Source organism: Mustela nigripes, chromosome 1 (genome assembly GCF_022355385.1).
Source record: "Mustela nigripes isolate SB6536 chromosome 1, MUSNIG.SB6536, whole genome shotgun sequence".
In the NCBI taxonomy this organism is placed as follows: domain Eukaryota; kingdom Metazoa; phylum Chordata; class Mammalia; order Carnivora; family Mustelidae; genus Mustela; species Mustela nigripes.
In genome coordinates, this window is record NC_081557.1 from 168,959,501 (window position 1) to 168,984,066 (window position 24,566).

Below are 24,566 nucleotides of genomic sequence, written 5' to 3' on the forward strand. Positions count from 1 at the left end.
TCTTTAGAAGGATGCTGTTTACTCTCCATGTATTTGGGTTCTTTGCAAACTTCCTTTTGTGGTTGAGTTCTAGCTTTAGAGCATTGTGGTCTGAAAATATGCAGGGAATGATCCCAATCTTTTGATAACGGTTGAGTCCTGATTTAGGACCGAGGATGTGATCTATTCTGGAGAATGTTCCATGTGCACTAGAGAAGAATGTGTATTCTGTTGCTTTGGGATGAAATGTTCTGAATATATCTGTGATGTCCATCTGGTCCAGTGTGTCGTTTAAGGCCTTTATTTCCTTGCTGATCTTTTGCTTGGATGATCTGTCCATTTCAGTGAGGGGAGGGTTAAAGCATTCCTAGAAACATATAAACTACCACAACTGAACCAGGAAGAAATAGAAAGCCTGAACAGACCCATAACCGTAAGGAGATTGAAACAGTCATTAAAAATCTCCAAACAAACAAAAGCCCAGGGCCAGACGGCTTCCCGGGGGGAATTCTACCAAACATTTAAAGAAGAACTAATTCCTATTCGCCTAAAACTGTTCCAAAAAATAGAAATGGAAGGAAAACTTCCAAACTCATTTTATGAGGCCAGCATCACCTTGATCCCAAAACCAGACAAGGATCCCACCAAAAAAGAGAGCTATAGACCAATATCCTTGATGAACACAGATGCGAAAATACTCAACAAAATACTAGCCGATAGGATTCAACAGTACATTAAAAAGATTATTCACCACGACCAAGTGGGATTTATTCCAGGGCTGCAAGGTTGGCTCAACATCCGCAAATCAGTCAATGTGATACAACACATCAATAAAAGAAAGAACAAGAACCATATGATACTCTCAATAGATGCTGAAAAAGCATTTGACAAAGTACAGCATCCCTTCCTGATCAAAACTCTTCAAAGTGTAGGGATAGAGGGCACATACCTCAATATCATCAAAGCCATCTATGAAAAACCCACCGAAAATATCGTTCTCAATGGAGAAAAACTGAAAGCTTTTCTGCTAAGGTCAGGAACATGGCAGGGATGTCCATTATCACCACTGCTATTCAACATAGTACTAGAGGTCCTAGCCTCAGCAATCAGACAACAAAAGGAAATTAAAGGCATCCAAATCGGCAAAGAAGAAGTCAAATTATCACTCTTTGCAGATGATATGATACTATATGTGGAAAACCCAAAAGACTCCACTCCAAAACTGCTAGAACTTATACAGGAATTCAGTAAAGTGTCAGGATATAAAATCAATGCACAGAAATCAGTTGCATTTCTCTACACCAACAGCAAGAAAGAAGAAAGGGAAATTAAGGAGTCAATCCCATTTACAATTGCACCCAAAACCATAAGATACCTAGGAATAAACCTAACCAAAGAGACACAGAATCTATACTCAGAAAACTATAAAGTACTCATGAAAGAAATTGAGGAAGACACAAAGAAATGGAAAAATGCTCCATGCTCCTGGATTGGAAGAATAAATATTGTGAAAATGTCTATGCTACCTAAAGCAATCGACACATTTAATGCAATTCCTATCAAAGTACCATCCGTCTTTTTCAAATAAATGGAACAAATAATGCTAAAATTTATATGGAACCAGAAAAAACCTCGAATAGCCAAAGGGATATTGAAAAAGAAAGCCAACATTGGTGTCATCACAATCCCGGACTTCAAGCTCTATTACAAAGCTGTCATCATCAAGACAGCATGGTACTGGCACAAAAACAGACCCATAGATCAATGGAACAGAATAGAGAGCCCAGAAATAGACTCTCAACTCTATGGTCAACTAATCTTCGACAAAGCAGGAAAGAATGTCCAATGGAAAAAAGACAGCCTCTTCAATAAATGGTGCTGGGAAAATTGGACAGCCACATGCAGAAAAATGAAATTGGACCATTTCCTTACACCACACACGAAAATAGACTCAAAATGGATGAAGGACCTCAATGTGCGAAAGGAATACATCAAAATCCTTGAGGAGAACACAGGCAGCAACCTCTTCGACCTCATTCGCAGCAACATCTTCCTAGGAACAACACAAAAGGCAAGGGAAGCAAGGGAAAAAATGAACTATTGGGATTTCATCAAGATCAAAAGCTTTAGCACAGCAAAGGAAACAGTTAACAAAATCAAAAGACAACTGACAGAATGAGAGAAGATATTTGCAAACGACATATCAGATAAAGGACTAGTGTCCAGAATCTATAAAGAACTTAGCAAACTCAACACCCAAAGAACAAATAATCCAATCAAGAAATGGGCAGAGGACATGAACAGACATTTCTGCAAAGAAGACATCCAGATGGCCAACAGACACATGAAAAAGTGCTCCATATCACTCGGCATCAGGGAAATACAAATCAAAACCACAATGCGATATCACCTCACGCCAGTCAGAATGGCTAAAATCAACAAGTCAGGAAATGACAGATGCTGGCGAGGATGCGGAGAAAGGGGAACCCTCCTACACTGTTGGTGGGAGTGCAAGCTGGTGCAACCTCTCTGGAAAACAGCATGGAGTTTCCTCAAAATGTTGAAAATAGAACTGCCCTATGACCCAGCAATTGCACTATTGGGTATTTACCCTAAAGATACAAATGTAGTGATCCAAAGGGGCACGTGTACTCGAATGTTTATAGCAGCAATGTCCACAATAGCCAAACTATGGAAAGAACCTAGATGTCCATCAACAGATGAATGGATCAAGAAGATGTGGTATATATACACAATGGAATACTATGCAGCCATCAAAAGAAATGAAATCTTGCCATTTGCGACAACATGGATGGAACTAGAGCGTATCATGCTTAGCGAAATAAGTCAAGCAGAGAAAGACAACTATCATATGATCTCCCTGATATGAGGAAGTGGTGATGCAACATGGGGGCTTACGTGGGTACGAGAAGAATAAATGAAACAAGGTCCTGGAGACCTTGCTTCCAAAAATCCTTGGAGACTTACATCATCCATAATCCCCTTTGTTTTCACTCACCGCCGAGTCCACCCCTACTCTGCCTTTAAGAACTCTGACTGTAATCTGGTTCGGGGTCCAAGTCCCTACTCCGCTGCATCGAGTATATTTGGGCCCACGCTTACGCATGTCACCTCAGGGTTCAACTTCCTATTCTGCTGTGCCAGGTATACTTGGGCCCAAGCTTAAGCTTGTCAAATAAACCCTCGTGTGATTGCATCAGTGCTTGGCTCCTTGGTGGTCTCTTGGATGTGAAAACTTGGGCATAACAATATTATCTTGAATTAGAATAAAAGAAGTGAGCAAACCATTTGTACTATTTGGTTGGTGAACATGTATTCATCTTTTGGTAACAGGAACTTTACGTGGTTTTGTGCTTTGCCCAGAATAGTTTCAGTCTTCCTGGAGGGTAGAAAGCCAGCTTACCTTTGTCCTCACATGAAGCCAATGGGACCAGGAGCTTGGGTGTTATGGGTGCTCCCAGGCAGTAGTGTTCCCCGGGGGTGCTGCCTCTAGCAAGGTGGTTGCTGCTGCTGTCTCTACTCATTTTGGAGGTACCTCTCACGAGGGTTTTGCAGTTTTAACCAGGAAGCTCTATCCATGTACAGATTGGGATATACAAAATTCTAAAGTCCGAGAGACCCTCAGGATAATGATTTTCAGATATAGAGTGGTCTAGATGGGGCTTGTGCCTGAGACACTTTATAGGAAAAATTTGCCATGGAAAGAAACCTTGAAAACACCAGGTTGTAGGAAAGCCTCTTTGGAATAAGGTGGGAGAAATTCCCCTTGGCTTAAAGCTGATGTGCTGATGAGCCACAGAGATGGAAAGCCAAGCTTTACTTCTTAAGTAATTTGATGATTTTACATTTTGATCATTTTATTACATATATATGCATACAATCCATTTATACTATATAGCTACTGGTCCAAAATCTTGAAAATGCTTATTTTCCATTTTAGGAAGAGGTGCATAGCCATGTGTACTTCTCACTTTCAGAACTCAATGGGAATTCCTAAGCAAGAAGAATACAAAGAAATGACAGTGTTCCACAAACAGATGAAAAAGAACGATATAAAGAGACCATGTGATCTAGCTAAACCTTCACATATGACTGCCTAATAATTAGTCTTTTCATTTGCCTAAAATGGAAAATAAGCATTTTCAACTAGGAAAATTCTTGTGGCAAGAAGTTTGACAGTTTGATATAATAGACGGTGATTAAAATGTGAGTGCAGTTGATCAGAGAACTTGATGATCTGGTTTCAAACTCTATGTGCACAAACTGGGTTCAGAAGATGCAGATGTCTAATTGGATTTACCTCCTGCCAGCCTGAAGGTAGCATAGTTTAAGCCACTTGGGTCTTCTCGGAAGGCTGTGGGTTCACAGATTAATATTGCTGTAAACTCTGGTGAGGAAAGAAAGTGGGCTTCCTTCTTGACCTTGTGTCTCTTACATAATAACTAGAATATGGATCAAGGAGCACTAAAGATAAAGAGTGGAGTAGGTGACCTCTAGGAATTCAGAAGACCTTCATATCTTCTACATTCAAAGTCTGGGTGTCTTCAAGGGCTTTGAAACAAAGCATCTTAATTTCTAGATGTAATTTCATATATTCGTTAAATGTTGCGTACTTTGCCTGAATGTGGGAAATGTAATGTGTTCTGAATGAGCTGAAAGCGTTCTATGGCACTAGTGTCATATATATTTTTAACTTTCTGATTTGGCTGAGTTTTTTTTTTTTTTTTTTTTTTTTTACTAAATTTTATAAACATATATTTTTATCCCCAGGCTGAGTTTTATCCTGTATTAGCCAACTGGTAGCTGGACATGTCAGCTGAGAAGGAACTGAATGGAAGTGGATAGATTAAATCATTGACTTTCAGCAATGAGAATTATCTTGGAAAATATATAACATTTAAGTAAATCTAATGTAATTATGTATTCAAGGGGCACTCATAAATATTAATGATTAATTTTCATTAAAAGGGCAGATATCTCATATTATAAGTGCTTCTTCTACATTTTCATTAAGACATTAATGATGAGTCTGAAAATATCCATTTTTAACTGAATTTAACCCATTCAGACATTACCTAGGGTTGTCAATTATTCATCAACAACAACAAGTGAATGACTTCTAGGTTTCTAACAAGGTTTTATTGAACAGTTTAGCCTTTGCCAACACAGACTGAATTTTTATACCTGTCTTAAAATTTATTTATACATTTGCAAATGTGTGGAAAACTCACGTTAGAGGCAATGTTGGCTTTTAAGATAATCACCTAGCTTGATAATGCAATGTTATTTTTCCTATAAAGTGATTTACTTGGTGTGTTTATTCTACTCTTATTTTTGATGGATCATGTACAATGTAGCAGATTGTCAAGAACTCAAAGGATGTGTTTTCTGTCGATTCACAGCTAGTGCGGAACTGGTTGAAATTTGAGCTCTTTCATTTGACCTTAATGTAACCCTGACCTGGGAGGACAGTATGTCTCTAGGGCTGGAAGATAATTTAATTTCCATGCATGTCAAGTCCTCAGTTTCTTCTGTGAGGAGGCTGCCGAGAAGTGTCAAATTTTGCAGAATCAGGTGTTCTGTGTTGGAGATGTGGAATACATTCTCCAGGGGTTAGAGTTGAGACCACCAAGTAGACTTCATTTTAAAGCCTTAGGGGAGCCCTGAAACCATAGATTGTGAAGATGGAAAATATTTCTTTACCCTGTAAACTATTCATCTTCCATTTCACTTTTAATATGTGCACCCATGATAGCATCAACAAAGAAAGTTCCAAAGGCCACACTTAGAACATCTAAGTTTATTATTTTATACTTTTCCAGCTGAAAACAATGGTTGAAAATTCCAGTGTGTCAAGCAGTGGAATTTAAGTTTCTAATGCATTCCCTGTGTTTTTCATCCCCAAAGGGTTGTAACACACTGCTTACAAAGATTAAATGTAGGAAACTCTGCAATATCTACAAGATAAGGCTAATTCCACTCAGCTACTTGAATTTCCTTCTTTTCCCACATATCTCTGGTTTGTGGAATAGTTTATTATACTGTAGAGCAAAGACAATTTCCAGCAAGACCAAAGTTAGTGGCATCACAGGATTTAGCACTTCTGTGATCCTGAAATCATAGTTATGTAGCTCAATATAAGGTGACCTCATCTCTGTTTCATATGACTAGCCTCTCTGTGGAACTCCAAGGTCATTATCTTCTTGTAAGGACTTTTCCTTCCTTGCAAGTGAATTACAGTAGCAAAGAAGAAATAGTTTTAAAATGGCCATTGGATGAACCATGAGTGAGAAAGAAGCAAAAAATAACTCCAGCTCAGGGGCACTTTGTACAAACTTCCTACTGATTTGATCTTGGTAGATTCCTTCCATAACAACAAAATAATTTTTTTTTCTTAGGAACTCAAGGGTAAGACTTTATAATTGGCTGTGTCAATACTCTATGGGAGAAGTTGTATAATCAGGGTATGCTAAATGCTATAATGAATAACCTCCAAACTTGAGGAAACATAACAGATTAAGAGTATATTTTTCTGCTTTTGTTGAAGTTCAATGCAGGCAGAGGGAGAGAGACTCTGTTCCACGTGGTCACTCAGGGACTTAGGCTCCTTTCATACTGTGTCTCTGTATCTCTCATCTACAAACTTATAGGAGTTTGCTGGGTTTCCTCCAACTCAGTAGTCAAAGAGAAGAGCAGGCATGAAGAAGACACACTTGTCTTAACAGGGTGTGAGCAGGGATGGAAAAACATTGCAGGAATTCTAGAGAACTGAAGTAGAGTTGTAGTACTTAGGAAAAGTACTACATATACCAATCTCTGTCATTCATAGCCAGCGTGTAGCATGGGAAGAAAGTATTCTGGAAAGGATGAGCTTTTTCTTATGGGGGTAGGATGTGTAGATGGTGCTGGGAAAATACCAAGTATGTATGTTTCATTTTTCTCCAAACATGACAGTGTTACAATATTTGTGTCTCAGCTAAATCTTGGCCATTTGGGGTGGCAGTGCTTTTTCTGTGGTAATCTTTTCAAACCATGGCCAATCTTTTCTGGTCAGATTCATGTAAACTCCTGCTCACTTTTGTGATCCCTGACTGAAGACTCTGCCATTTTTTTGGTAAACTTATCTTTTCAAATATTTGTTAGGTACTGACTTATAAGACCAAGACCTGGGGATGGATAGAGATTGAGCCTCTGTACACATACCATGGGTTAGTATGGCCAGAAGTAAAACATTTTGGTGACACAATCTTTTTATAAATGTACATATATACACATTAGGCCTGAGGTTCAACTGAAGCCTTTCCAGAAAAGAGCCCTTGAAGAGGACAGAGGGATTTACCAAAGACTTTAAGTTCAAAATAGCGTTCACAGAGGAGAAGAGGCTGGCTCCAAACCCAGCTCTTTCAAACCTAGCTCTTCTCTCCTGAAGCTAAAGTGAGTGAAAATGTTACAATGTACTCTGATCTCAAATAGAAAATAGTAACTTTCCAATTTCTACATAGAAGTTATCCTCTTCATGAAACTTAAATTTGAAATTGCAGATTTTTTCTCTCATCACTTTCTAATTTTATGTACTTACAGAAGACTCTTAGTGACAGTCATCTGGTGTCACTGGAAAAAGGTTTTAATCCTTTACTTTTTGCCTGTTAAAAGTCATTGTCATTTGACCCTAGCAATTACGAATTTGAATGATTCATTTGTAAGGTACTAGGGGAATTAGGATCTGTTTAAAGGCACCAGAATGTCTACTTATTTTAATTACAGTTTTCAAACACCAGGAGAAAAGTTCTGAAGTTGTTGATGCTGTGGAAAAGTTACCTTCAGTAAAAATCTTAGGTTTTGGGAAACTAATCTGATTACTATTTTTTCATCATACACATGTGATTTAGCAAGCAGCTGTGTGCCTTCATGTGGTCTCTAGCACATGGTTTTGGGTAACAAATTTACTTTTGCTTTTTGGAATTTGCATTTACTTTTTACATGTTGATAGTAAACCAGTATTGAATATTAAATTAAAAACACTCTTTTTAGTCAAAAGTTTAGTCACTTTTTCAGTCATAGTATTGTGAAAGCCATGTATATTATAATTTAAGGGGAAATATATTGCTGGTGATGTGATACAAAAATAATAGAGAGAAGTTTTTTTTAAGTAATTAATTTTAAATTCAGAGAAGATTAAAGGTTTTGTCTATAATGCAGTAATTTTTACTTACTAGAATTGTTAAATATTCACTTCAGGGGTGAGAAAGCAATAGGGCTATATTTGTCCCAGGGAAAAGAGCACATAACTCAGATACTGATACATTTTTTTTTTTTGTCTTTTTTTTTTTTTATTTAGTTTTTTTTTTTTTAAATTTTTTATTTTTTATGAACATATATTTTTATCCCCAGGGGTACAGGTCTGTGAATCACCAGGTTTACACACTTCACAGCACTCACCCAAGCACATACCCTCCCCAATGTCCATAATCCGACCCCCTTCTCCCAACCCCCTCCCCCCAGCAACCCTCAGTTTGTTTTGTGAGATTAAGAGTCACTTATGGTTTGTCTCCCTCCCAATCCCATCTTGTTTCATTTATTCTTCTTCTACCCACTTAAGCCTCCATGTTGCATTTTTTACAGCTGTGTAAACTTTTTCCACTCTTAGCAAGCCACAGTGACTGAGCAAATCATTGTATCAATTTGGCTTATAAAATTTAGTGCTTATAATTGTGTTTATAGCATTGCTGACTTTACCTCTCCACATTTTTTATTTTATTTTATTTTTTTACTTCTATTGGAGTCTGTGAGTAAGTGACTAATGTGAAGATTAAACATAATGTGTGTCGTTTCAGAAAACCTGCTGTTGTAAGATAGATGTTAGATCTCTGGGAATGTGACTTGTAGAACTGGAACTGAACTTTTAATGGACAACACTCTACTACACTTCTGTGATTTACATTTAAATTATACTCCTCAATAAAAAATTGTTGCTATCCACTTTGTTTTATTATCCTTTGTTTGCTATTGTTGGTTATAAACCAAAATATTTATATTCATGTGGAAACCAAAACTGAGGAAGGGTAATATCTTTGAAAGATGATAAAATTGTCCTTCCTTTTGAATTTTTAGAGAACCTACCTCTACGTACATTTCCTCTTTTTAAAAATTATATATAGCTGAATAAATGAAAAACATTTGTATTTAAAGTAAAAATATAAAAATTCAAAGTGAAAGATAATGAAAATACTTACTATTTTAAAAGTTCCTTATACTTAGCCTATTTTAGCTCTCAATTTGATAATTGAAGAATATAATATTTGTGATGGTAAAATTTCCTAATAAGGTTAAAAATGTTATCAGTAAGGGAAGCTTGTTCAGAAAAACCAGCAACTACAACAACTAAAAATGTTTTTTAAAAAAAAGTATCTTTGGAAATGTCTTTGTTAAGTTTGAGTCCATTCCTCAAACACTCAAATTTAGTTGTGGAAGTAAATTTTCACTTCTGGGATGTTTATATTTGCCTTACAAATCTTCTCTTATTACCATCATTGTATACCTTATGTGAAATACATCCATGCGGATTATAAAATTGAAACCTGTTGGATTGCTGGATTGCTGCAAGACAAATAGATAAATAATGCCAACCCCACCCTTTTCTCCACGTGGATGCAAGGCAGCACATGGCATGAGGTATCACATAATATTTGAATGTAATTAAATACATCTATATGAATAATGTTTGCATGGGAATTTTTCTATCGTTTTCAGCCGCGACAAAGCGTAAGATCTAGAGAGGGAACATGTGCCAAGGAACTCTATAAACTTTCGTAGCAACCATTCTGATTCCTTCTGTTGTTGCTCAGGACAATGAAGATCTTGGTGCCAAAGCCCATTTTCTAAATAGCAAAATGGAACTTTTATTTATACAGTGTAACTTACTGGTTTCCCATATTGTCTTTTGGTCTGCCTCCTGACACTCTTCTGGCAGAGCTAACATTTCATTCCCGTTTTTCAGGCTTTCTTCCTGAGGCAGATCCCCTTGTAAAAGCGGTGTGACTCACATATTCTGTTGTGAAAAGCACTCGTCGTCACATGCCGTGAAGTGTACATCCAAACACTTACAATTTTACAACCACCATCTCGAGGCCCAGAGGTGCAAGTTAATGCAATGCAGTGACTTTACTGGCCTCTCTGCGGGCTTTGAGATGAAGTAACTGTTTTGCATTATCTGGAATATGGAAATGAAGGGTCTGTGGTCTCTGTGCTGCTGATGAAACTTAAATCCACAAAGGCATCCTATCATCTGGAGACTCCATCAGTGTTTGAAGGAGGTATGCTTCAGTAAATTATCACATTATCTAGACCTGCAAGAAAAGCTATTTGCATTGCGTCAGCTTGTGTCCTTGAAGTAGTCCATATTCTTTTATTCAATCATTCTAAATTATAAGTGGTCAGACTCTAGGTCTTCCTTAAATCGCATTTATTATTTTCAGAGAGTTCAGGCATTGTGCTGTAGAATATAAAAGTGAATGGACTTAGACAAAAACGGGCTATCGATACTGGGAACTTCCTGGCATGGGTACTGCAAGATGTGAGGGCAAGTGATCTTGAGATACAGAGAACTTGCTATTAAAGGATGAGGGTAATATTCCTGGTATTGGTGCTATAGGACTGATGTGGAGAAGGACAGGAATGTGTCATGTAAGAAAATTGAGATATAGTCTTGCATGAAACTAATGAAATGGGATTTTGACTTAGTTCTTTCCTAGTTCTCTACACTTGGGGCCCGGTAAATGAGACCCAAATTAGATGAACTATCCCTTTCCCTGGAATTTTACCTCCTTAGAGAACTGGACACCATTTCAGATGTCCCAACATAGCTGTTCTCCCCGCCGGTTCTCTGGTAAGCTCTCACCCAGTTTGATTGAGGCCAGATGGATTCTTTAACCAGAGCTTTTTGAACATTAACTGAATCAGATGCTTGCTTTTATTCAGTGCTATGAAATCTTCAAATTATATGCCACAGAATCAAGAACAGGGTGATCATCTTGCCCTAGCAATATAATTTCTCTGGTGCCAAAATATAGAACTTACAAAAACAGAAATAGACTGCTGATTCCGAGTATTTTTTCTATCTTTTTTAAATATTAAAAATTGGCCTCTCTTGTGCCTCTTGATGTGCCATTAAAATAAAATAAAGTCACATGTCTTTGCCAAGGAGGGTTTGGCATTTTTCTTCTGAAAACATTCAAAAACACTTGGTTCTCATTGTATGTATTCTGTTACATGCATATTTTCCATTATGTTTCGTAAAAGAAGTCTAACTCTTGAATCATTTAATCAGACAGTGTGAAAGTATTTCTCAGCAGCCATTGTATGAATTAAGCACATGGGTGTGCAACATTTAAAAGCATACGTGGAGTTTCTTGGGTGGCTCAGTCGGTTAGGCCTCCAACTCTTGATTTTAGCTCAGGTCATGATCTTAAGGTCATGAAATTGAGCCCCACATTAGGCTGTGCACTGGATGTGGAACCAGCTTAAGTTTCCTTCTCTCCCTCTCCCTCTGCCCTTCCCACTGCCCATGGCCCCCCAGCCCCACTCTCTCTCTCTCTCAAAGAAAAAAAAAAAAAGAAGAAGAAGAATAAGAAAAGCATACATGGTACATGGTTCCTGCTTTCCAAAGCCTTACAGTTTAAAGGGGGGAGATTTAAAAAAAAAAAAAAAAAAGAAAAACAGAAAGAGAACCATCATCCAAACTCTTTCTTTCTAATCTATCATCTATCTATCTATCTATCTATCTATCTATCTACATCATCTGTCTCTGGAACAAAAATGAATAAGAGAGAGGAAGAGGGGAGAGAGGGAGGGAGGAAAGGAGATGCACAGAGAGAAATACAACAGAATATTTGCACAGATATGTAGAGGGCTCAAAGACAGTGTTGGTAGATTGGAGTGTGGAAAGGATGCATTTGAATCTGTGCTGATTACAGATTCATAACTAGCTTTTGGACATGCTTTTCTAAAGAAACCAGTGGAATCCCATGATTAGCTTCCTAAGAATGTCCACCTCCTGCAATTCCTTTGTGGATCCACAGATGATCCTGTTTAAAATGAGGTGCTTTTGACCCCTCGAATGCACTCTGGTTCTGAAACAGGATCTCAAGCCTGTCTTGAGCTTCCTCCCTGGAGCTGCCACTCCACTTCGTCATATTCTGTCGTCTACTGACTCCCTAGTGAATGATTTATTTTGAAGTTTTTATTTTAATTTTCTCCTCTTACTTCAGCTTTAGATTGATAGTCCTCCTCTCTTGACATCTGGTTTGCCTCACAGAGAAGGCTGTCCAAATGTAGCACATTACACTGTTTCTTTATTATCTTTATAGAACAACAGGGTGTAGATGTGTGACTATAATTCAAAAGCTTGTTGGAGGGTGCTAGGGACTTGATGGGGAAAAGTGCAGTACATCAAGGACTCTGGAAAGCTGCTGACTGCATGGTGTGGCAGACAGAGAAAAGCCAGTACACTTAGCAATCATTTCCCAGCACGTATCCCCCCACCCCCCGCCACCACCAGTTGTCAGACCCTCCCAACAGTGTGGAGAAGTTTCCTGAGTCCTCAAAGGGAGAAGCATCTCATGCTAACCATGGTGGGCACTTCCAGCAGAGATCAAAGTGCCTTCCCAGACGTTTCCTTTGTGACTCCTCTATTGGCCAACAAAGTTACTCTTTAGCTACCACTGTTTCAGTTTTGTTTGGTGGTTGAGTTTTTTGTGTTTTTTTTTTGTTTGTTTGTTTGTTTTTTAATGTGGCAGAGAAAAGTTTCATCACATTTTATGCTGAATAGTTTAATAGTTCTTTTTATTTTTTAACTGTGTAAGCTAATGTTGGATAGAGTTGTATACCGAAGGACACTGAAAGGACACTATATGAGAGGACACTGTCAAAAGACTTGTAGGGAGCTTTGGTCTTTGAACAACAGGCCATATGGAAGCCTATGTTAGATATATGCCAACCCCACTGGTAAGTGCTGGGAATTATGAAACACTTGAGTAGTCTAATGGAGTATTTCTTTGGTAATAGTTTTTAGAATAGATTCCTTGCAGATATAATATTTTGAGAGTTTTCAGATAATGTTGGCAAAATTAAAAACAAGTTATGCATCATATAATACAACTTGTATTAAAACATAAGTCAACATTTATATATACCCATATTTATATGTACGCAAATATTTCAATTCTTCTTTTTTTTTTTTAAAGATTTTATTTATTCATTTGACGGACTGAGATCACAAGTAGGCAGAGAAGCAGACAGAGAGAGATGGGGGAAGCAGGCTCCCTGCTGAGCAGATGTGGGGCTCAATCCCATGACCCTGAGATCATGACCTGAGCCGAAGGCAGAGGCTTTAACCCACTGAGCCACCCAAGCGCCCCTCAATTTTTCTTGATTATGAGGAATGATGCTTTATAATCTTGGTGGTTAAAGACTTAACATTATTGGTTTCAATTCTTCAATTCTTTGTGTTGATCCTAAAAGTTATGTGGTGTCGTCATCAGTGATTTTGTGGAGGCTGTCATTGAAATTGTATGCTTACAGAGGCCTCATATGTAGGAAAGAGACATTCAACTACTGAGTGAATCTGGTTGACCCCCTACCTTCTTCATTGCTTTATGGTATTATGTTGTTTCTACTCATCACCCTATATGGAATAATCAAAGTGAAGTGGGAACAGTGTCATAAGTTTGTGGAGTAATGTGTGTGTAATAAGTCTCTGTGTATAAAAATGGTTTTGGGTACAGGTCTGTGAATCACCAGGTTTATAAAAAAAAAAAAATGGTTTTGGAAAAAAGCCAATTACGAGTCTTCATAGTGGATAAGAATAAAGGGGAAGAGGTCTAAGAAAAGGTTTTTTTGCTTCTTTTTCTTAACCAGGAAATAGAAATTTTGGATATATTAGAAAATGGAATGTTAAGTTTGGTAGTAGCTCTAATCTGTTTGATGAACAGTGAAGCACATTCTATTTTATGGAAAAATTATATAGATATATTGTGTTCATGAATTTAGGGAGTTTTGAAAGCCTTAGAATGCACCCATCTATGTTTTCATTGACTATGAATTTAAATTGATAATTTAAAAATACATAATTCAACTTTTCTGATTTTCAATTACAGTGGAAATTATATGAACATGCCTATGCCATATGTCACATAGGACATACCTAATATGGTCTAGCACTGAAAGTGGACCAACCAACCAACAAATAAATGAGCTGTGGTAGACTGAAAAAAGTGGCCATAACTAATCTTTCTCCTTTTATCCATACCACTGGCAGCACCTCCTACAGATTCCAGTCTGGCCTTAGGTATTGCTTTGTCTAACCGGACATTAACAAGCATCATGCAGTCAGGGGTTTGAAAAGAGATTGCTCACTAGGACTTGTAACTCTCTTGCTTCTCTTCAGAATCTTGTGACTGCCACAAGAAGAAGAAAGCTAGTCTTCTAGGGAAGAAGCTAAGCTAGGCAGCTGATAGATACATTTTCCAGTTGCCCTAGCTGTTCCAGAAACCGAAAAAACAAAACAAAACAAAAAAACAGCCAATGTTAGGCAACTTCTGAGTTATCCATAAATGCAGTAGTGACCCCAGCTGAGACCAGTACTAGAACCAGCCAGGTAAGCCCAGTCCAAACTGCTGACCCATAGGAATTTCAGGTAAATAATAGGTTCTTGCTTTAAGCCATTAAGTTTTAGGGTAATTTGTTATTCAGCAACAGATAACTGATACATTAAAGTAAACCAATTATATAGTTTTAAAAAGCAGTAATATGAACACTTTAAGGGAAAAAATAAATTTTATCAATAAGAAAGAAGTCACTAAAATGTTACATTTATATTTCAGGCCCAAGTTTTTAGTGTGTCTCCCAGCTGTGTGTTCTGAGTCCCAAGTACATTTCAACATGATCACTCTAAAGAAGAAACATCTGAAGGAGTCTCAAGGGCTTCTGAAGAGTTCTAATATTAGAGCTCTTTTCCTCATGTATATTTTCCCCAACTTTAGGTGAGACCAACTCAGACTAGTTTCATCTCCAGCAAATAGACAGTATGTAGAAACTTGCTTATCTTTTCCCTATTATATACTACCATCTAATACTACATCCTGGAGAAAAATGTATGAGATCCTATTAAAAAAAACAAGTTGGACGGGCCACCTGGGAGGCTCAGTGGGTTAAAGCCTCTGCCTTTGGCTCAGGTCGTGGTCTCAGGGTCCTGGGATTGAGCCTCACATCAGGGTCTCTGCTCAGCCTGCTTCCCTTCCTCTCTCTCTGCCTGTCTCTCTGCCTACTTGTGATCTCTCTTGGTCAAATAAATAATAAAATCTTTAAAAAAAAAAACACAAGTTGGAAAACAGAATCTATAGTGGTCCTAATTTTTTTTTTTAAAGATTTTATTTATTTGTCAGAGAGAGAGGGAGAGAGAGTGAGCACAGGCAGACAGAATGGCAGGCAGAAGCAGAGGGAGAAGCAGGCTCCCTGCCAAGCAAGGAGCCCAATGTGGGATTCGATCCCAGAACGCTGGGATCATGATCTGAGCTGAAGGCAGCTGCTTAACCAACTGAGCCACCCAGGTGTCCCTATAGTGTTCCCAATTTAATACAAATTAGTTTCTATTCATTGTTATATAAACTCCATAAATTCAGGGACTTGGCCTGATTTTTATTTGACTCACTGCTATATCCACACTCACTTAATGCTTAAACTCTGAGATTAAGAAGATTCCTCTCCAAGGCACAGAAACTGGTAAGAATCAGTCTACTTTATAGGTTCAGGCTGAGAGGTCTTAATTCTGTTTAGGAGAAACAAAATAGACAAAAATATGCAATATTCCCATGAGGTTTTGTAAGATTATTAGACTCAAACATCTATCCCATATCTTTAATATTCTTGTGAGATTTAGGCTTTTAAACAGAAATACAGATACAATCGCATCTTTATTGAATTTTGGCTGCCTAAATCATGTATCTGAGATCTATCAACTCTTCAGTATGGGGTCTTTCCTGAATGACACATTAAGAACACTGTTTTTGTAACATTTACTGTGAGATCTTCTAGACAGAGCCTGTTAATAATATAAAGAAATGAACTTGGACTGTGAATTAGAAAAACTTGAGTTTGCTTCTAGTTCTGGCATTGCCAACTGCATGACTGGGAAATCTACTTACCCTCCGTAAGCCGTTGTTTCCTCATCTATGTAATATCAACAGAGTAATCGGTATGGTCACAGTTTTCTTATACAGTATGAAGTGTTGTAAAATGAAAGGCATTATTACTACAATGTCTCTTGACTTAACAAAATTTAATATTTATAATGGCCAAAAAAATGCCCTTGCAAGTGAAACTATATCATGAAAAGTAAGAAGGGCATTTTCTAATATAAAGTTGTTTGTAGTGTGGAAGGAGAGCAGAATAGTTCCAGATGAACTACAGGTTGATTCATATATTTCAACACCCTGCTCAGGCAGGTAGGTAATCATCCTCGTGGATATGATTCCATTCAAATGGACGTGGCCAACATAGTTCAGAAGACTGTCATGTTTATGACAATACTCATAAATGTCCAGGAATGAAATCCATGTTGATTTAAATTATTGCATATTGTGTCAGTTGGAGTTCTTTGGCTAAGTAAGTTAAAAAAAAAATAGAATTTATGGGAAGCATATGGGGTAGTCCTTGGAATCTAAGAGGAACAGCTAGGCTTTGGGGCAGATAGGATCCAGGTCACTCCCTCTCAAATGGGGCAGAAAAGAGAAAGGAGAGTAGAGATAACACTTATTATTTTACTAAAGTAATTTGGGTTGGGATAAGATTGTTTTTAAAAGGTAAATTAAGCTGCTATTTCCTCCAGAAACGAATGGTTGCTGGACAGGCAAAAATAAAAGATAGATATACTTCGTGATTAATAAGGACTTAATTAATAATTATCAATAATAATTAATATTAATTACAATGACCTTTAAAAACTTTTTGAGACCTACATCAAAGTTACGTAAGCTACTATGCAATATTTGTTTTAAAAATGATACAGTTAGTACTGGATTTTCCAAAGGCATTTTCACAAGGAATGGGAAGTTCGTGTCATCCCACCTGGATCCAGATACTGCTGTAGTTTTACTTGAAAGCTCAGGGTTTTCTATTCATATAAAAAATGCAAATTAAAAATGGTTTAAACACATAAAGAACAAGAAATTTCCAGTTTGGTGTGGATTTCATGATAACTGGCCCAGTATTATATGGTCCAGTAGAATAAGATACTTTGTGCAGACTATAAAAGTACTGTGGGGGCGCCTGGGTGACTCAGTGGGTTAAAGCCTCTGCCTTCGGCTCAGGTCATGATTCCAGGGTCCTGGGATCGAGCCCTGCATCGGGCTCTCTGCTCAGCAGGGAGCCTGCTTCCTCCTCTCTCTCTCTGCCTGTCTCTCTGCCTCCTTGTGATCTCTGTCTGTCAAATAAATAAATAAAATCTTTAAAAAAAAAAAAAAAAGTACTGTGAACAAGAGCACTAGAGTTGTACCCATATTCCTGAAGAAATAAAGTATATTTTTTACTTTTCTTTATTATGAGAGGCCTTTGAAAAATTTGATACCATTCAGGTTTGTCCACAACTGATTGTCAATGATGCCATTGTAGGAGGTTGAATACTAAACTGTCCTTTAAATACTTTCCGTATTAATCATGTTTAGTTTGGAAGCTCTGAGGTCCCTGGAGTTTTTCATGTCCTTTTGGAAATATTACATTTTATGATTTCATGTTTGATTCTACATTTTGATATGAAAATAGATCAGGGAATCAACAAAACACAAACTCACAAAACAATCATGAACTCACAAAAAAATCTCAAGAAGTCACATACCATCTGATGTCATCCTATGCTTTTAGGTCATTTGTTGAATAGTTCACCAAGTTTGTAATTTTTGAGTAAAAGTCTTAAGCATTTCTATATGCAAATTTAATTCCACCTTATGTTTATACTAAAGAATTACAAAGCATAATTCTGTATTATTGTATATCAAAATAAGAGTATTTTCCCCTAGGATTATAATTAACATCTGAATTTATGTTCAGTTGTTGTAATGAACAGATAAATGGAAATGTGGTTTTTGAGTAAACTGGCAAAAAATGTTCTCAGACTCACTGGACTACTTAACAGTGTGACATATAACATAATTATATACATTTACAAAGAAATCTTTGGTATTGTGCCATGTCATCAACATAAACAGGAGTGAACCTGGTTGAGATAACATTTAGTAAGTGATACGCCTTAGCTGAGTTACTTTTCCTAGGCACCAGCATTGTGACATCCATTATCACTTGGGGTATGTCCAGTATACAAGGTGTGCCATGACATAGCTGAAGTTTTTTTTTTTTTTTTAACTTGTGATCTTGTAAAACAAATGAATTGATTAGAAATAACCAAACCGGGAACCTAGGTGGCTCAGTATGTAAAGCGGCCAGCTCTAGGTTTCGGATCAGGTCATGATCTCCGGGTGCTGGGTTTGACCCCGCTGTGAGGCTCTGTGCTTCAGGATTCCCTCTCTCCCTCTGCCCTCCCCTCTTACTCTCTCACATGCCCCCTCTGTCTCATAAATAAATAAATAATTAAACAAACAAATAAATCTTTATATTGTTTGTTATATTGCTCACTTTAAATTGAATACTTGAAAATTATCTTGAAATATTTTATGTATTCCTGATATGAATCCAATTCATTTCCTCTAGCCGTTTGCAATGGCTATCACTCTCCATAGAAAATACTGGTCAAATGTGATGAGACAATATGTCTTCACTTAGCGCTCACATGCTTCAGTGATTTTTCTTGTTTGTTCTGGCTCTCCCAAATCTATGCCAATTATTATTTTTTTAATAAATATTTTATTTATTTATCTGAGAGAGTGAGGGAGAGGCTGAGAAAGAGATATAGAGAGACCATGAGCAGGGGTAGTGGGGGGTAGAGGAAGAAGCGGTCTCCTTGCTGAGCAGGGAACCCAATTTGGGACTTGATCCCATGGGATCATGACCTGAGCTGAAGGCAGACACGTAACTGACTGAGTCACCCAAGTGCCCAAAATCCATGCCAATGGGACTTAGAATCATTTCTGCCCTACATAGAAGACATAAATTCAAGTTCAGAAGTTTAGAAATAAAATGGGGCTAATCTTTATTTTTCATGTGACTGCCTTTATTCAAATGCACAATAAAATTAATCTTTTCTTGGGTCTTTTTTACATTATCTCAAAAATTTTTTCCAGATTTTTTAGGGAGCAGAGTGGAGTATTGGTGCATACCTCATTTCAGGTGTTGATAAATGGGTAAGTGTGGTGAGTAGATATCATGTCTTGTCTGAGCCTGAGCCACCATGATTGATTTGTTCTGGCTTTTGCTGAGATACTCTTTTCAGAATGGGTTTAGCTATCTTACCACAGACCATGGCTGTATTTTCTCTTATTACCATCACCAAGGTTGAGATCTTCAATTTTCTGTGCCATGTCAATGTTGTCCTTGGGTTCAAGGAATATATTCAACTGCGCCAACACCATATTTTGCTTCAGGCAACTCTGTGGGGCTTTCTCAGATCTCTCTGCCAGAAAGTAAAAACCACGTCTACTCTACCACCCTGCCACACTGGGCACCGGAATCCTGGTCTGGCTGCCTATCCTGGTCCTACTCAGATATGGAAGGCAGCAATCCCCTCTGAATATTTACAGTGAAATAAACTTCTTGGTATCCCCCATCTCAGTAAATGCCATTATCATTTGCACAATTACTCAGACAAAAACTTAGATTTCTCCTTGATTCTTCTTTTTTTTCTTACCCCATCGAATTTGTTAGGAGATCCTCTTTACCTTAAATTATATCCCTAAGCCACTTCTCAACACTCCATTGCTACCACTGTTAATTCAGGCCAACACATGGCTTACTGGGCCAAAGTAATAACCCCTTCACTGGTTTCTGTTAATTCCTTGCTTCTGCAATTGCTGCTCTCCTGCTGCCCCCAGAGTAACCTGTTAAAAACCTAAATCAAATAATGTTACCCTTCCACTCAAAACTCTCCAGTGACTTAGCATCATGTATGGAATCAAAGCCACATTTCTTATAAGGATCTACAATGTGTTGGTCATTCTGCATCTTCAGGACTGGGCTTCTTGTCATTTCATAAATATGCGAAACTCATTCTTTCCCTAAGACTTAAAAATTTCTAATTCCCTGCTCTCCCACATATTACTCTTAAATCTTTCAGATATTTTCTCAAATGCCACTTCTTCAGGGCTTCATCTCCCCATTCCCTTATCTGACTTTTTTTTTTTTTTTTACAACATCTATTACTACTCCAAATTGACTAGTGTTTATGAACCTCCTGCCTGCCTTCACCACTGATCTGAACTTTGTCCTCCCAACTGCAATCTGTAACATATTATACTGCCTGGTACATAGTAGGCCATTAATAAATATTATTTTTCAGGGGATGAGTGCACTTGATATTGGAAATACGGTGTGAATAGGACAGTGCTTTATTTTCACTATGTTAATTTTTGAGATGAAAACAGTTTCTAGATTAAAACTGAACACAAAAAGACTTTATTTGATCACTTGGTAAAAGATACAGAAACAGATTTCTCTCTTATGTGTGAATATACCATTTTACCTCTGGCTTTAGCAGAATGTGATTTTTTAATATTTAACCATGTTATGTCCACAATTGTATAATATCTAGGAGACAAGAAGATATGTATCACCCTAAATCCAACACCCATGATCCAGAACACTGCTTAAAATAGCAAAAATCAAGAAATTAGTGACTTGGAAATCTTTCTATAAGCCACAGTAACTGATATGCTCACCAACCTTGCTGAGCATGTACTACAATACTGGTATAAGGCATCAAGAATTTCTGGAAAATGTGAACAACATACATTAATCATTTATCATTAAGCTGAGGAGGCTTTGTACTACTATCACCTCTCTCCTGTTAGTAAGGTTTGACATTTATATATCCCAGGGTTCTTACAGTTGTAAGTCATTGGAACCCAATTTAAACTAGCTTAAGCAAAGAACAATATTTGTTGGCTGATGTAAGCGACAGGTCAAGGCTGGAATCTGGGCTCAAATAATGTCATCAGCTCTCTCCATGTCTTGGTTCTGCTTTTCACAGCTTCTACATGCATTGTTTGCCTCTTCTACCCAGATAGTCTCACATCACGTAGCAGAAAGGTAATCCCAGGTCTACATCATTAAAACTTGCAAACCAACTTTTGCAGCAGCTACTGTAGCTCAAGTATCCATGAGAGATCAAGCTTGGGTCAGGTCTATACTAACTCTATCATTGGGCTAGGGAAATGTTGTATTATGATTGTATAAAACTTAATCAAGTGCCCACCCCTTTGGCAAGGAAAGGAAGGTTGATTGACATGATTGACAGCTCCACACATGGAGTGGGAGAAATGTTTCTTAGAAGCCACAGAAGGGGAATGTTGAGCAGGTAAAACATTAAAACTATCACCATTCATACACCCACATTTCTTTATACTTCTTTAGGCCAAAAAACGACAATGAATTTATGAAAGAAAAAAATGTACATGCTGTGTGTTATTAATCTCCAATTATTGATCTCCTTCTGTAACTAGAAGTAATGCACTGGAAATGTCAGCTATATTGTGTTGGCTAATTCTAGGAATCCAACATTATAATAATAATCATCCTCTATGATGAAGCTCTCACAGAATTAAGAATGGCCAAAAAAAAATAAAAATGGTGAGATGAAAAACAATAGAAATGGAGGGTAGAAATCAGAGTAATGGGTATTTCTGTAGGAAAGAAAGTAGCAGAGAGAAGAATAATAATCATAAATGTAGGATAAAGAAAATTTCTTGAGTTATAGTTCTGAAGTTAGGCAAATCGTATTTGCATCGTATTTTATGTATGAGAAAATGTTGCCTCCACTTTCCAGCAACCCCTTCACATTTATTCATTGGCTCTCCATGCGACTTGTTGATATCTTGATTTTCTACCTATAGTCCACCTAGTTGCATTGCCTTTTGCCATATTTCCTTGCGAAACTGATGCCTAGCCCTAAACCTAAAGTTGAATAATAGAGGCTATCCTTTGCCAGTTTCCTTCCCAAATCTGGATCTCGATCCCTGTTTCTTATTCCTCTCACACTCTTCACTGTCTTTGTGACCATCCTGCTATGGAAAGACATTTTCATTTGAGCAACAGTTCAAGTGGTTTCTGTAATATTCTTGAGTCTTGCTCATCAGAGTAACTTAATGGCAACAAAGATGTTTTGAATAATATTGGAGCAATGTACCTTGGCTCTCCTGTGTTCCCAGAACCATCTCTATACCTGCTCATTTTCTCTGCCTAGTAGCAGGGCTGATGATAAACTGGTGTCCTTCATTGCAACAAACAGGTCGGAGTCTACTCTGATTGGCTCGGGGCGGGGAGGGAGGTTTGCAGCTGGGCATTCCCCTCTGGAACTTCTTGTGTTTTCCTGCTTCTCCCTAGAATCATGGGGGCACCGGGGAACTGGCCTATATCCAATCTTTTTTCTTTTCCTCTTTATCACCATTAGCACAATTTGTGAAGGCCCAGAAAGCTTTGCAAGCTAATTGTGGTCACTATAGGTCATTCCAGAGCCTTTGTTTCTGCAGGCCAAAGAAATGACCAGGACAATGAGCTGAGTGTGACTCCTGCTGATGGCTTTTTCTGGGAACAGCCAGCTTTGCTGGCTCTGTTTAGATTCAGGCGGTGATAACCAAGGCCCAGACTGGGGAAAGTTTCTTAAAGGGTGAGTTTTGATTTGCATGTATTTTTCCAAGTTTTTCTTACTTCAAAATGAGGGAGGTGGAAAATACTCACTGGCTTTTGGCCCATTTTACTTGTTTACAGCCTAAGAGGTACATGAAATCTCTTCTTAGTTAAGTTATGGTAAAACTGAATACTGGAACGATTAATTGAAAATATATTCTGTAAATCAAATGTTTCCTATGTCACAAATTGAGTTCATTCTTCCTTTTTCTCCATAGTTACACATTTCACATCTAACCCCTCTAGCTACAATACCTACATTTTTTTTTCAGGTTTTAAAAGGTAATTTACAGTGTTGCAATTGTCAGGATTCCGAGGATTTGGGAGTGAGGGGCAGGCTAGATTCACCTTTCCTCAGGAGACTGGAAATGCACCATAGAGTTGACAAGATTTTGAAATTTTTTTTTTCCCATAAGGCAAATTCCAACAGACATGTGGTAATGAGCCATGACCGATTACAGACAACACAGTTAACCTCATACACACAGCACCAAGTAGGAACGTATGACCCTTGCCTCCAACACTCCACCCTCCACTAATTGTTTTGTGTTTTGTTCTTTAAGTGTATCAGTTTAAAAGAAAAACACCTCCTATGTGTTGACAGGGTTTATTTCCCCCTTCAAGGCAAATAACTGGGATAGTGATCTCCATTGGAATTCTCCTTCGAGTTAAATATGTGAAAAGGAAGGCCACAAAAATCCACGTTACCCACATACAACTTTTCAATTGTCAAGTGAAAATTGTAGCATTGGTCTTCGGGATGAGGATCTTTTCAGATTTTGTATTTCTTCTCATTCTCTTCCCAAATTACTGACTTGGCTTTGTTAAAGGAAAATGTATTCATGGCAATAAATTGATCAAATAAGTCATAGAAAAGGGAAAGTGGGGTATTACCTTCCTGAGGAACCGTTGCTAGGCATGTGGCCTTCAAGGACAAGACAGCTGTGTTAGAGTTAGTCTGAGAGTTTCCTCCACAGTTTGTATTAGTGGATTCATATGCATACACTTAATAGGTAGTGTATTTATTAGCCTGCACTGCTGACAGTTATATTCCATAAAGTTCAGCCTAGGACCCAAGTGTAGAACTCCAAACCTGCATTTTAGAGCAAAGGCTATATATTCAATTAAACTCAAATTATCCAGTACCACACTTTATCCTGTACTATAGCAAAACTAAACAAAAAAGGCAAGTTGATACCTACAGTGTTTTGCTGTTGCCTGATTCAGTGATTCTCTAGACAGCTATAAACTGAGATCTTGTTCATGATGCTTCTCTGAGCATGTGTTCCCTAGCAGCCCAAATGGAAAAAAAAAAAAAAAATTAAATGTTAGAGGGCTAAAGGTCAGCTCTTATAAGTAGTAGACTTCAGATCCAAGAGTACACATGGATTCGGAAATCTCGTGCAATGGATTCCAAAGGGATTCTTTGCAGATGTTATTATGGTGTTTATGACATAATGTCTTTCCAGTATAGTCAGATAACTGAAAGTGATCAACAAAAGGAGGGTGATGTGAGGGGAAGAGGGAGGATTCATGTGTGCATGATTTCATGAGCAGAGTAACTGGAGCATCACATACTACAGAGTGAGGGCCAAATAACACACATTGGGCAGAACCACTACTTGCTTGCTCTTCCAAGAGAACCTGAAATACAGATGTGGCCAATGCCTTTTCAATGAAAATACTCCTTGTCTGAAAACGAAATTAAAGCTGAACCATTGAGA